This window comes from Jaculus jaculus, chromosome 9 (genome assembly GCF_020740685.1).
Source record: "Jaculus jaculus isolate mJacJac1 chromosome 9, mJacJac1.mat.Y.cur, whole genome shotgun sequence".
Lineage (NCBI taxonomy): Eukaryota > Metazoa > Chordata > Mammalia > Rodentia > Dipodidae > Jaculus > Jaculus jaculus.
Window position 1 is genome coordinate 51,252,181 of NC_059110.1, and position 6,652 is coordinate 51,258,832.

Here is a 6,652-nt window from a genome sequence, read left to right on the forward strand (position 1 = left end):
CTGGCAAGGATGCCGAGTCTATGGATTCATCTCACTACCTTAGAGATACTTTCTCAACTATGTTTATTGCTACTCTACTCACGGTACCTAGGAAATGGAACCAGGCTAGATGCCCCTCAGCTAACGAATGAATAATGAAAATGTGGCACTTTTATACAATGGAGTTCTATTCATCAGTAAACAAAAATGAAATTATGGAAATTGCATGGTAATGGATGGATCTGGAAAGGATTATACTGTGAGGTAACCCAGGCCCAGAAAGCCAAATGTCACATGTTCTCTTTCATGTGTGGATCATAGCTTTAAGTGTTTAGACTTGTGTGTTAGTTGATGTAAAACTCAGTAGCAGAGGCTAGATAAGAACTATAAGAGAAGGAGGAGAGGGAATGACTTAAGGGGATATGTGTAAGTAGATGAACAGATTACTGGGGATGCAATGGCCTAAGTGAGGCCTTGGGAAGATATTGAGTAAATGAAGGGTCAGGGAAGGTGTGGTAGTTTGATTCAGGTTTCCCCCATAAACTTAGGTTGTCTGAATGCTAGGTTCCCAGCTGATGGTGATTTGGGAATTAATGACTCCTGGAGGGAGTGTATTGTTGGGGGCCAGTTTCTTCAAGCCAGTGTTTGGCACACTCTCCTGTTCCTGTTGTCCACTTCATGTGGGCCAGGGAATGTCCACCCTCTACTCATGCCATCGTTTTCCCCTGCCATCATGGAGCTTCCCCTCGAGCCTGTAAGCCAAAATAAACCTCTTTTTCCCACAAGTTGCTCTTGATTAGGTGATTTCTACCAGCAATGCATCCCTAACTGCAAGAGTAAAGTGGTACCGAGGAGCGGGGTTGCTGCTAGACACCTGTGTGGCTTTGGCTTTTTAGAGATGATTTTCAAGAGGAATGTGGAAGGATATGAAACCTTGGCCTAAGAGACTGCTTGCAGTGCTGTAAATACAGCTTGATGGGCAATTCTAGTCAGAGTTGAAAGACCTGAATGCAGTAAGAACTATGGGCTATGAGTGATGCCTTATGAGGGCGATAAAGAGTTTTACTTAGACTGAGCAAGCAGTTTGTGTGAGACTTGCTGTTATGCCATGTCCTGAGAAGTTGTGCAGGGTTTCTTTGCATAGAAATAAACTGGTGTGTTCAGGGGGATATGGCACAGGAAAAATGAAATCGTTGAGTGAACTACAGTCTGTTCAACTGCAATTGAGAGATTACAGCCTGTGAGATTGGACCAGCTGACCTGCACTGGGGCAACAGGAAGCATATAGACTCTTTTGAAGGGGCCTGAGTACCCAAGGAGTGACCTATTTTTCAATGTCTACTTTATTCCACCCTGGATTAACAAATTGGCACCCTACCTGGTATTGTGGAGTATAAGAAATGCAGGAAAGAAAGGGTCATTGAGTTTGCAACATGATCTTCTGTTTTGGAAATGGCCATGGGAGTGTGAATCAGATTTGCTTGCTGCCTGCATGGAGACCCTGTGGGGCCATGAGGATGTACCATGGGTTGCATTGGAGACCCAGTGGAGATGCTGGGACCACGAGATGGCTGCCAAGGAGAGGTGCCACCCCAGATGAAGTTTTCCAGGTATGTGAGTAGCCTAGCTGGATGGGTGGAATTGGTACTCCAATTGCTGGTTAGAATTATTGGACTTGGAGAGTTGTCACTGGCTAGAGTTGTTGGACTTGAAGTTACAGAGTTTGATGTTTACTTTGTTAAAATCTTATGTTGGTTGAATGTTTCTTTGCTATGCCCAATGCCACCTTTTGCAGTGTGAATATTTATTCTGTGCCATTATGGGTTGGGGGGGGGATTTTTGGTATTATGTCTCACTTAGAAGATCATGAACTATGGGGATTCCAACTTCATTGGAATTGATAAAAACTATGGGGACTTTGAAAGTTAAACTAAACATATTGCATTTCACATCATGGATGGTTAATAGTTTATAGGGACCATGGGAGGAATGATAGTTTGATTCAGATGTCCCCCATAAACTTAGGTGCTCTAAATGCTAGGTTCCCAGCTGATGGAAATTTTGGAATTAATGCCTCCTGGAGGGAGTGAATTGTTGGGGTGGGCTTATGGGTGTTATAGCCAGTTTCCCCTTGCCAGTATTTGGTACACTCTCCTGTTCCTGTTCTCCACCTTATATAAGCCAGGGGGTGATTTCCACCCTCTGCTCATGTCATCATTTTCCCCTGCCATTGTGAAGCTTCCCCTCAAGCTTGTAAGGCAAAATAAACCTCTTTTTCCCACATGCTTCCTTTGGTTGGGTAATTTCTACCAGCAATGTGAACCTGACTGCAATAGAAGGGTTCATCAAAATTCAAGATATTATGAATAAATCACATGGAAACTTACTTTTTTGGAATAATGGCCCAGAAGCCATAGACTGTTACTAGAAAAAGTTCAGTGTCAAAGATTGGATATCTTCCAGTGAATTATTGGCCAGAGAGTTCCCTGATGCCATGAAAACATGGCAGGCCATTTCCAAGGCCTTGATTTATCACCATAAATAGATGGTAAGACCCTATTTCTGAAGACTCCACATACCTGGTCTAAAAGATCACTGAGAAATCAAACTGGAGTTGAGCTGAAAGCCTCTTCCCTGTAGACCTGCTGACAGAAAGCTGGAAAAAAGCTGCACTGTATGCAGCTATGGGAAACAAAAGTCATCAGAGGTGAAAACAGTGGTCACTGCAAGCCTTATGTTTGGCCAGCCAGGCCAATTGACCTAATGGGTGCAATAGTGCCATGTCTATTATAAGGGAAACTAACTGCTCTCTAATTGGATTAGATGCCTGCTCCATGGGAGGGAATAAAACCTGGTACTGAAAACTTAATCAAAAGCCTATGGAAGGGGTGGGAGGTCATAAGCCCCAGGAATATAATGCCTGTTCTCATCTGGCTAAATGCATATATTGTGCTCACCAAACAGCCCTGCAAGCACTTTACTTAACGTTCACACCCATATATTAATGCTACTCTCACTTTTGGTTAGAGAAGCTTCTCTTTTCAGATGTCAATTTCCACTAAGATGACCCACAAGGCATCATAGAGCTGAGAAGAAGTGACAGAGGAGTATTCAGCACTGAAATAGCTCTATCATATCTTCCATGACTCAGGTTCCATTGCAGAAGAGGTAGAGGAAAGAATGTAAAAGTCAAAAGAAAGGCAGGACTACTTGTAATGCAATCATTCAGACAGAAATTGGCCTTGATATCCTTGAACTCACAGTTCCTAGCATTACCTTCTCAAGGCCCCCATAATAGGAGGAATATATGATGATATCAAAATAAAAGAAACGAATGGAGAGAGGGAGGGGATATTATGGAGAGTGGATTTGTGAATGAGAAAGTGTAGAAGGAACAAGAATTATCATGGTTTAATGTCTGTAATTATGGAAGTTGTCAATAAAATTTTTTTAGATATTTTTGTATTGTTTTCTTTTTTTGTTATTTATTTGTGTCCCTATCACTCTCAAAGCTTCTTTAGAACAAGTACTTGAATTTTTTGTCAAGTAGCTTTAGAAATTCAATTTCTTTGGGGTGAGATCCTAAAAGCTTTTTTGTATTGACTTTATGGCATCATATTTCTCTGGTTCTTTTATAGACTGTATAAACTTATATAGGTATATAAATATTTGGAAAAATCTTTCAAACTTTATGGACTAGTTTTGGTAAGACATTCAATAGTGGAATTAGAGTATCATGGAGAATCCTGTTGCACCAAGTGTGAAGTATAGGGATGAAAGACTCTGGATTTAAGAAACACAGTTATATCAGCTCAAGATGCTATGATCTATGACATCAGCAGCTACATTACTCTCAATAGTGTGAATTGCAAGGGGTACACAGTGAGTAAAAAGTTTGATATCTTCAGAAGCAAGGTCCCAGAGGTGACAGTGATGGACATTGGGGCAAGTGGTATGCATGTGCATGAATGCAGAGACCAACATGTACTTGATGTGGCAACATGGGTTGGGTATAGTCAGCATTTTAGTATCAGTTGACATGAACAACTGGAAGCAAGAGGGAGAGTGGTGGGTAGCAATAGGTGTCAAGCATGCCTACATGCTTGAGGAGGGCTGGTTGCATCCTTGTACTCTAGAGACAAGACTCAGCTGCTTGCCTGCCAATAAAATTAGAGTTAGTTGGGTATACAGTTGCCATACTTCATCCTAGAGATAAAGGATCCATGGTGGTGGCTGGAAAGATCATGAGAGGAGTCAGGGAGTAGTGTGATGGTTCCAGGTGCTAGAATATACAAAAGTAAAAATCTGTGTTTTTCAGGCATAAAAGCTGCCAGTACAGCAGACTTCTGGGATCCTCAGTGGAAAACATCATGGAATCCTCATTGGTGAAATATGTGGAGAATTGAATACAATTCTACAAGGTCCCTTTAGTACCTATATAGTGTGATCTAGGGATCAAACAACAGTGGTGCTTATCACAGGACTGATGGGGAAAGCTTCTACCCTATTTTGTGTTCAGATGTTTTTTTCTGCGCTTTTTGCCCAGAGATCTTGGTGAGGTAAAACAAAGACATCCCTAGGAAAATGTCCCCCAAATCTAGGGATGTTGATCATTTGGTATTTCCCTTTTCTGTATAAAGAGAACTTGAAGTCTTGAGGGACAGGACAACACATGCAAATGTGAACTCTACTCTGTCCCTTTTGTGTAATTTTTCTTAGGTTTCTTAGGGTTTTTCTCCCCTCTACCATGAATTTCTGAAAGTTTTTGGTAGTACAGGGTCTCATCCAGGCTGACTTTAAAGTCATTATGCAGCTGAGGCTGGCATTGAGCTCTAGATTGTCCTCCCTCCTCTTCCAAATGCTGGCATTTACAGGAGTACACCGCCACACCTACATCTGAAGTTTCTTTACTAGACATGGATACCTGAACTATTTTTACTTATGAGTAGCTTTGTGTGCCACTATGGGTAAAGGCTGGTATCTCCTACTCTATCAGTTTGCTGTCATTCCTTATGTTAACAGAAGACATTTTCTTCTTTAAAAAGAAGCTAGAAATATTTAAGCAAAAGGCTTCTTTCTGGATCTTTTCCTTTGTAATACTGAAAAATGGGCTATTGGAATGTTAATTTAATAGATAAATTTAATAATTTAATGTTAATAATGCGAAAGGAGTTAAGGCAAACTCAGATTTTATTTCAGTTCACTGATTTGTCAAAATCCATATAGATTCAGTATCAGTGGAAAAAATAAAGAGATTTTAATGCTCTCCATACAGAGACTAACATTCATACTATATTCAGTCATATAAAGATCATTAGGATGTGACTCTGTCATCATCACAGCCAATGTGCTTTATATCTGTCTCTTAGCTGTGAGTCACATAAGATCAAAACACAAGTTATATCTTACAACACATAGTGGCACAGAGTAAATATTCCCATTGCAAAAAGGCATAACAAGGAGAGACAAAACAAATGCAAATAACCAGCAGGTAAACTTCAAACATCTGCCCTTCAAGTCCAACATCTATAACCAGTGACAAGAGTCTCTGCATTTCAATTTCACCCCTTCCAGCTGACAGCAATTCTACAGTCCTGGTATATACAAAATAGTGTGGACTGATAGGTCTACATGCAAATCATGATTCATCTTCATAGCTCCATATAATGGCCTTACTTGGTCTCCACAGAAAGACCTCTCAGCAGCACCTGGAACAGGTTTCATCTCGATATAATGGTTTTACTGGGTTTCCACACAGGGGTTCCAACAATCCTTTTTCGCATATCACATCTCAGTGGCTCTGACAATGGCCTTACTTGGTCTCCACACTGATTTAAAACCTGCTTTACTTTGCTCAGGGGCCAGTTCCAAAAAAACAAAGCTATACTTCACTTCATAACACATTTCCCTGAATTTTTCATGCTTCCAAAACCATTAGCCAAATTTGTAAAAAACAAAACAAAACAAAACCAAAAAAAAAAAAAAAAAAAAAACGGGGCTCAAATAAACCTTGACCCATGAAGATTAGGTTACTTCTTTAGAATTCTTCCTTCAAGCCACCTCCTTGAAAAACAATGTGTATTCTTACCCATTTGAGTTTTCAATGGGTGGATTTCACCTTCATGTATATTTTTCATTGTCCCAATGCAATGTACTTGGCCCATACTTATTAATGGAAATCAACTTAACAATTGCAGCATCAGTAACATAAACCAGTCTTTGTGCTAGTCACTTTAAACTTGATTGAATTTTTCCTGTGGTACTTAGTGACACACCCTCCAGTAGACTGCTAGAGTCTTAATTAGTAAGCTTAATCAAAAAATACCTCAGGATATGAGGAGCATACATTCACATTCAAACCACCACACCTGGGAATTAAAGTTATTTGCTCTTTGACAGACAGTGTTCAGCATTTGACAGCAAGAAAAAAATCTTACAAGATCGAAAAAATAAAATATAGATCATGGTTAAAAAAAGAAATATTTGCTGGGCGTGGTGGCGCATGCCTTTAATCCCAGCACTCGGGAGGCAGAGGTAGGAGGATCACCATGAGTTCGAGGCCACCCTGAGACTACATAGTGAATTCCAGGTCAGCCTGGGCTACAGTGAGACCCTACCTCGAAAAAAAAAAAAAAGAAGAAAAAGAAATATTTAATAGAAGACTCAGAAATGC